This window comes from Nelumbo nucifera, chromosome 1 (genome assembly GCF_055504915.1).
Source record: "Nelumbo nucifera cultivar China Antique chromosome 1, China Antique-T2T, whole genome shotgun sequence".
Classification (NCBI taxonomy): Eukaryota; Viridiplantae; Streptophyta; class Magnoliopsida; order Proteales; family Nelumbonaceae; genus Nelumbo; species Nelumbo nucifera.
This window is the reverse complement of record NC_142649.1, coordinates 89486502-89494458: the sequence shown is the minus strand read 5'-3', so window position 1 is coordinate 89494458 and position 7957 is coordinate 89486502. Positions and strand designations below refer to the sequence as shown.

At 41.5% G+C, this 7957-nt stretch overlaps 1 pseudogene; it reads left to right on the top strand.

The window, feature by feature from the left end:
• The first annotated feature begins 5865 nt into the window (after positions 1-5865).
• LOC104587957 (G-type lectin S-receptor-like serine/threonine-protein kinase SD2-5) lies at positions 5866-7447 on the top strand (annotated as a pseudogene).
• Positions 7448-7957: the final 510 nt, after the last annotated feature.

Genomic DNA, 7957 nt, shown 5'->3' with positions numbered 1-7957 from the left:
AGCTTTTTGAGGAATCTGCAGAGCCTTCTGCTTGGCTGTGCGTCTGTGCCATCTTCATCTCACACAAGGTTCAAAGTATCAGAAATGATAAGTGCATCAGAAAGATAATTTTAAAAGATATACGGGAATACGTTTTGGATACGTATACGTACCGGAGAAAAACTAAGATACGCATAGATACGCTTGAAAACACTATAAATACTTTAATAAATTATAAAAAATACATCAACAACACTAAATATAAGACCTCAATGAGGTGCATATATATTAAGTTAATATATTTTAATGGTTTTATAAAGAAATATATTGTAGTTAACCATAATTTCATTAAAAATCCTATGCTTAACTATAATTTATAAATTATAATTCTTAAGTTGTAATGTTTTATGGATGGGAAAAACCCAACTCTCCTATCTAATCATAAAACATGCATTAATACAACTTCTATGTGAAAAAACAATTAATAATTATTTATTATATAAATAACTATTATTTATTATTCATTTCCAAAAATCATAAAAAATAAATACATTATATAATATATTCAAAAAATAGTTATTAAAGAAGAAATTTCAAATGCTTTGTGGATATGATAGGTCATCCATAGAATTATAATATATTCAATCATTGTGATCAAATAATAAACTATAATTAATTAATTATTTTTTAATTATAAAATATAAAAAAATAATAATTATTAAAGAAGAAATTTCAATTGGTCTGTGGATATGATAGATCATACATAGAATTATAAGAGAGACGAGTGATTTTTGAAACTTGTGTGCATTTGAGAATGGGAGAATATCAGTCTAAAAGCAAAATGAAGAAACGAAAAGAAATTACCAGATGAAGTTGAGCTTCAACGGGATTGGTGTTTTGGCCTGAACTTGGCTGGTGCTACAAGCAACGACTGATACTGATGACAATCTCTAGGACGTGGTTCACAGAAATGATAATGATTCGCCGGAATACGAGTGGCGACCACAACCATTCACTGCGGCGAGTTACTCTTCATTCACCGCCACTGTGGAGCAGGAGACGAACGGCGTTCTCTCCCGCCCAGAGCTCTCCTATCGACTCTCCTTCTTGCTTTCTCAAAATGAAGCTCCCGGTCCCCTTTTAAAGAAAAATCGGGGGCAGTTTCATAAATTAAAGAATTTCAGGATGAGGCCTACAACTTTGCACACGTGGGTCAAAAATGGCTCAGTGGGTCAAACCGTGGGTTTGGTTCGATGATGGGTGGTTCCGGGTTAAAGAAAATGGAGGATTGAGATTGGTCCGATCACAAAGAGAGATTTTGTGTCAGTGGGCTAACGATATTGGTGGAAATGGAATCTTTCTAGATGGATGGATAAATTGGGGGTATTTTTGACTGAAAATTGACAGGGTGAGGTTTTTGGAGATTCTGAGTTGTTTGGTGGGGTTGGATTGGGCCAAATGGGCCCAGATCTTCCTGATTTGGAAAAGGTTTGGTTTAGCTAATTTGGAGACTAGGAATGGAATATAGGTGTGATCAAGGGGAAAACAGGGTCTGTTTTGGATGAAACTTCTTAGGTAGGGTTTTTGGGTAGTCTGAGGTGATTTGGTAAGGTCATATCGGGTCAAATAGGCTCAGATCGGAAGGACTTGGGATTCGGTCAATCTAAAGCCTTGAAACGAAATCTTGGTTTGATTGAGGGTATTTTTGGTGAAAATTGGCAGGGTGATGTTTTCGAGGGTTTTGGACTGATTGGCGGGTCAGATTGGCCTAAATGAGCTCTGATCGAACAAGTCTAGAAAGGGCTTGATTCAGTCAATATAGAGCCTCAAAATGAAATCTAGGTGCAATGAAGGGTAACAAAGGTGTTTTGGCCTGAGATTTCATAGGGTAGTGATTTTTAGGTAGCTTGAGGTGATTGGTAAGGTTAGATTGAGTCAACTATGCCCGGATCGAGTGAGTGTTGGAATCCGATCAATCTAAAGCCTTAAAATGGAATCTAATGATAATTGAGGGTAAATGGGCGTGTTTTGGACTGAAATTTCACAAGGTGGGGTTTTCAAACATTTTGAGCCATTTGGTGGGGTCATATTGGGTCAAATGGGCCCAGATTGGGCAGATATGGAAAGTGTTTGATTCAGTTAATCTAGGGCCTCGAAACAAAATCTTTATGTGATCGAGGGGCAAACGAAGGCACTTTGGACTGAGATTTTACAGGTAAAGGTTTTCTAACATTTTGGGGTGATTGGCAAGGTCTGATTAGTTTTGACGTGTTTGGGTTAAATGGATATGGGTTATGGGCACGAGATGGGTCGAAAGGGAATCTTTGTTTGGCGAGAGAGGTTAAATGGATAATGGTTGTGTCTGATTTAATGGCTGAGGTGTAAATGGGTGTTGATCGGGGCCATCAGATAGGTATCAAGCAGGTTTAATGGTGGATTTGAGAACTCTCAGGGCAAAATTTGGGTTTTCTGTGTTTTTGGGTGTTTCGTGGAGATTGGAAGGGTCTGATAAGACGTTCGGGGTGAATTGGGGGTTTTGGCGGTAGACTAAGCAAAAATCAAGTGCTGACAAGGGACTTATCATAAAATGGAAGACTCTTCCACGGTACCTTAGGGCTCCCTATATGACGGGTCTACACTTACTATTTAGAAAGTTGTAATCTAAAATGGCAATGGACCTTGTCTAATGGAGGCCAAAGGGAAAGCTTATCAGATAGGTGGAAATGTGATCATGAACAGAAAGTAATGGAGTTATGCAACTAAAACAGTTGGCCCCATGGACCTATATGATTCCCCACATTTCTATAGACATGAACTATGTCCTTATTACTGAGATAGGAGGGAAATCTTAGAGATGAACAAATGGAGATGGAACATAGATGTAAGTCCATTCTATGAAAGATAACATGAAACAATATTAAGGTCATGGACTAATTAATTACGCCTTTTATCAAAAGTGGCTAACAGACAAATCGCTAAATTGTTAGGCGACAACAAACTCAAGGGACCCAACTATGTAGACTAGATACGTAACCTTAACCTAATGCTCATATCTGAAAAATTGGATAATGTTGCAAGTAACATGTACTGAAAGAGGAATTGCCTTCAACATCTAGAAACCCTCAAGAAGAAGAAATATGGTAATTCCAAAAGACAAGTCAGAGACCAATCTGTTGGTCACGTATGCATCCTAATGTATAGACTCAGGAACTTCTACTCATGCATGTAAAACATTGCAGGGGTTCAAGGAAAACAGAAAACTAAATGATGATGAGGTTGTAATTTACTTAAGGGCAACACATGTAGGGGCTTTTACCATGCATGTAACACATTGTAGGGCTCAGTTGATGTTGGTGTAGTCAGCGCACATGTGCCACTTGCTGTTGGCTTTCTTCATGGTTATTGGGTTAGCAATCCAGCTCGGGTATTGTACCTCTCTAACAAATTCTGATGCGAGGAGATTCCCAACCTCCTCATTAAAGGGTCAACATTTAGCCTATGAGTTATGACAAAGGGTTCTATGTCGAGCATTTCCTCTGTCGACTAAGCAAAAACATCTATATTTTTAATTAAAAAACTTACCATCTCAAAGCGTAGTGATTCTGTGAGGCAAGTTTTGAACTACATTGTCTTCTCAAGGTCGATAATCAAGACCGGCACTAGGATGGTGTCCACCATGGGTTAAACTCTCTTTTCATCGTTCTCTGGAGGTGGCTCCAAGTTGATGTCGACAGCCTGCTTTCCCTTTCCCTTTAGTACGGCCACGTAGCACTTGCGATACTCAAGTTGATCACCTCACACTAGTTCTACTCCATTATCTATCGAAACTTCATTAACAGGTAGTAGGTCAACACTACTGCTTGGAGGGCATGCAATATAGGTTGGCCCAGAATGACTTTATGGCCACCACAAAGTCATGATTGAAGAAAACTTAGTTCAGGGTTGATCCCACTGTTATTGGCACTCTCACCCAACCTAGGGAACAAACCACTTCTCTACTAAAGCAGACTAAGGGGACGTCGGCCGGCTACAAATCCTTCCTCTCGAGCTCCATCTGCTTGAATGCCTCTAAGAAGATGATATTGACCGAGCTTCCGGAGTCAACCAAAATCTGCTTTACCTCAAAGTCATTTATGACTAACTTGACTATGAGGGCACCATCATGCGGATACTGGATCCCGTGAGCATCATCCTCAGTAAAGTAAATCACTCTCTCTACACGAGGGTGCTTTGGCAAGTTCTCATCTTCACGCTTAAGATCCCGAACCAAGTTCTATCCCATTAAGGTGTTGCATCTTGCCACTAAGGACCCTCCCATGATCATGTTGATAACACCACAGATGGTTCGCTCTACTGGTGGTGGGTCTTAGGGAGGCTGGTCTCTGTTCTGGTCCCTCCTCGATTGTGAAACTTCTCTTGGTTGGTTAGCAAGTTGGTTTTGTTCCTCTCGCTTAATGAACTTCTTTAAATAACCTCAACGGATCAGCTCCTCAATCTCGTCCTTGAGGTTGCAACAATTCTCAATGTCATGGTTGATGTCCCAATGGAAGTGGAAATATTTGATGGGGATTCTATTGGCAGAGTCCCCTCTCATTCGAGGTGGCCATTTGATGTACTCAGCCGTCTTGATTTGCATCAGAATCTCTCCCCTCTTCACATTCAGCACAATGTAGTTATGGATCTGGACTAGAGGGGTGCAAGAATGCTGACTTGAGGACCTGCTACTTCTGTAAAGAGACATGCTTCTTCTCTGTGGTGACCTACTACAACAATTGTGGGAGAACCTAATGCGCCTTGGTGACTTTCTCTTACGACATTGTTTGTTGCTCCCTGGCTTGTCTTCTGACTTCTTTCGCTTGCTGCTCAGCTCCAACCAAGATCCGAGTACTTCTTTAGGCTTCATAAACTTGGCCGTTTGGTTGAGAAACTCCTCCATAGAGGCTGGAGGGTTCAACAAACAAGTCGGTGGATGGCATTCAACAAACAAGTCGCCGACTTAGGGCACCGCTTGCTCATTGCAAAGTATGTAGTAAACAAATCGGGAAATTGGTTCCAACTTTTGATGGAGCCTGGGGCCAGCCTTGAATACCACATCTAAGTTGTGCCCCCAAAAGGTGGTCGAGAAGGCCATGCGACGGCTCACATTGTTTGTATTGTGTATGTGCATCAGGGCCTAGAAGTTGTCGAGGTGGTCGACCAGGTCGGTTGTTCCGTTGTAGGACTCCAGGCTAGGGGCCTTGAAGTCTTTTGGTCATGGGGCCATAAGGATCTCAACTACTAGTGGTGAAGTTCGGTGCACTGGTTGTGTTGCTGATGTGTCGATCTAATTCACCTCATTTTCTTCCTCTCCCCTTTCTGCCTCCTCATTGTCATTCGGAGTGAGGCAATTCCTTCCTGTGGTGCAATGTATGCATATGTGACACCTTCTCCGTGACCCCTCAATTGACCTGGTGGCCTTGGTCTTGATCGGTGTTGTGGCCCGACTTAGTTCCTCGATTGGGACCTGTTTTGGTCGTCAGAGTGACGAGGTGGGTCAGGTATTGGGTTCTGATTCTAGTTATCAGACTACTGGTTTTGGTTATGACCATCGTTCTCCCCAGCAAAGCATCATTCCATGTTCTCATCTACAGGTTTATCCTACGAACGTATTGCATTAACTCATTGAATTGGCGGGCATTGATACCAATAGGAACTATTGATGGCTTGACTGTCGGGAGATGTGTGTTCATGTTGGGCAATGGAAAGTTGGGATTCTACATGACGGGGACGCTCGGTAGGGCTAGGAGCACATTAAACTGCCCAATAGTCACAGAGGGGATCTCGGGGTGCACATCGGGTTGATCTGGCCCCCCTATGACCGAGTTATTGTTGTTTACAGGGTTGTTGATGGGAGTGTTGTTGGAAGATGCCATTGAAGATATACTTAGAAAGGAAGTGTGAGAGTACAACTTTCGTGTAGTGTTTCTCACAGACATCGTTGATTGATGGTGCACGATTTGGAAGCTCCCTGTTGGAGGATAGCTCAGACACCGAATTATGTAGGTCTCTTGGTCGAGCTATAAAGAAAGTGAGAGGATCAGAGTACTCGGGCTACTTTACCCGATGTGGGCACTCTAATACTTAAGTCAGCGAATTAGAGTTTTTTTGAGATCTAGAAAGCAAGAGAGAGCTTGAGTGCTACATCGCACATACCTTATGAGGTTGGAGGTGAGGCCCTTATATAGGCAAGCTGTCGTGAACCTCACGAAACGCGTCCGGGATCTCTGGCCCATCTGGTTTGAAGGTGGTTTCACGCTTGGAAGTGGACTCCGCGTAAGTAGGTAATGTCTATCCAATCTCGCCCGAAGTGAGCAGGGTGATCCCACTCTTCCTACGTGGCTGTCGTGAACCTCACGAAACGCGTTCGGGATCTCCGGCCCATCTGGTTTGGAGGTGGTTTCACGCCTGGAAGTGGATTCTGTGTAACTAGCTCTTCCTACATGGCATTGTGATCCTAGGGAATTTGAAGGTGGTAGCCCACTTAAGGGGGAGGTTACTCGGCCTGTCAGGTAGGTCGCTAACCGGAAACAGGTCAGATAGGTGGAAGCAGGTTGCCTCTTACACCGACCTAAGGTCTTGCCTAGTTGTTCTCAATTCGGCCTATTAGGGTGGTGCTAAGATTGTTGATGCAGTTGTAAAGTGTTTGAAGTGCTCCTGGGGTCTACTTATGTGGTGTTGAGGTGTTATTTTTCTATTCTGCATTGTCACATGTCGTCATATCATTAGAGGACCAAATTATCACATCAGGTCGCTTGACAGGTTCTTGTTTGGCAAGACCTAGAAAGTCGAATGGGATAAATTGCAAAAGATTGCAATTAGGACGGGCAAAGAAATTGCATATCTACATGAAGAGTGCCAATAGAGGATAATTCACTATGAGATAAAAATTGAGAACATTCTTCTTGATCCAGAGTTAACTCCCAAGGTTGCAGATTTCGGATTGGCCAAGCTTTTTAACAGAGATTATACCTATCGATCTAACCATGACTGGGTTGAGGGGGACACCAGGGTATGCTGCTCCAGTTCTGTGGAAGCCATATCCAGTGACCTATAAGTATGATGTTTGTAGCTTTGGAATGCTTCTATTTGAGATAATGAGTAGAAGAAAAAACCATGACCCTGATCTAAGCGATACCCATTAATGGCTCCCAAGATTGAGTTGGTACATGTTTAACAAAGGAGAGTTGGCAAATATGATGGCAATTTGTGAGGTGTCAGAGGAAGATAGAGTCATGGCACAAAGAATGTGTCTATGGTGGCATTATGGTGTGTCTAGAGCTCCCCAGCGGCGAGGCCTCTTTTGAGCACTGTGGTGAAGATGTTGGAGGGAGGAATCGAAATCATCCCACCATCAAATCTATTTCAGTATCTACATAGTCATCTCTCCTCTAGAGTTAGCTTCCTTTGGTGGGAGTTCCACAGGTTCTAATCAATTCTTCATCAATAGTAAAAATCTGTGTATCATCTTTTACTAATAGTTCGTTGAACAAAAGGAAATGCGAATTAGTTCATGTTTAAACATCATCATGTGTTTATGACTCTATTTTCTTTATATTCCATTTTAGCTGGAGATCATCATCAGTTCGTTTCTTTTTGTATATATATAATATGTAATATACTTATTTGTTATTTAATCATAATATTGTGGGCTATCTGTTATAGTGAAATATATGTAGCAGGACAGTTGAAGTTATTGAACATGAATATAACTATTTTATTGCACTGCACTTGAACCAATTACCAGTTGGAAGTCATGGTAATTGCTTTGCCCAAAGTAATGGACTTAGATTTAATGACAATCTTTATTGTTAATACCTTTCCATTTCTAAGGAAGTGTTTGGTAAGTCTTTTTAAGAAGATCTTCCAAAAGCTCAAGACCTCAAAATACAGACTGATGAGCTTTTTTGGGTAGATTTTCAAAGATCAAAGACCGTTTGGT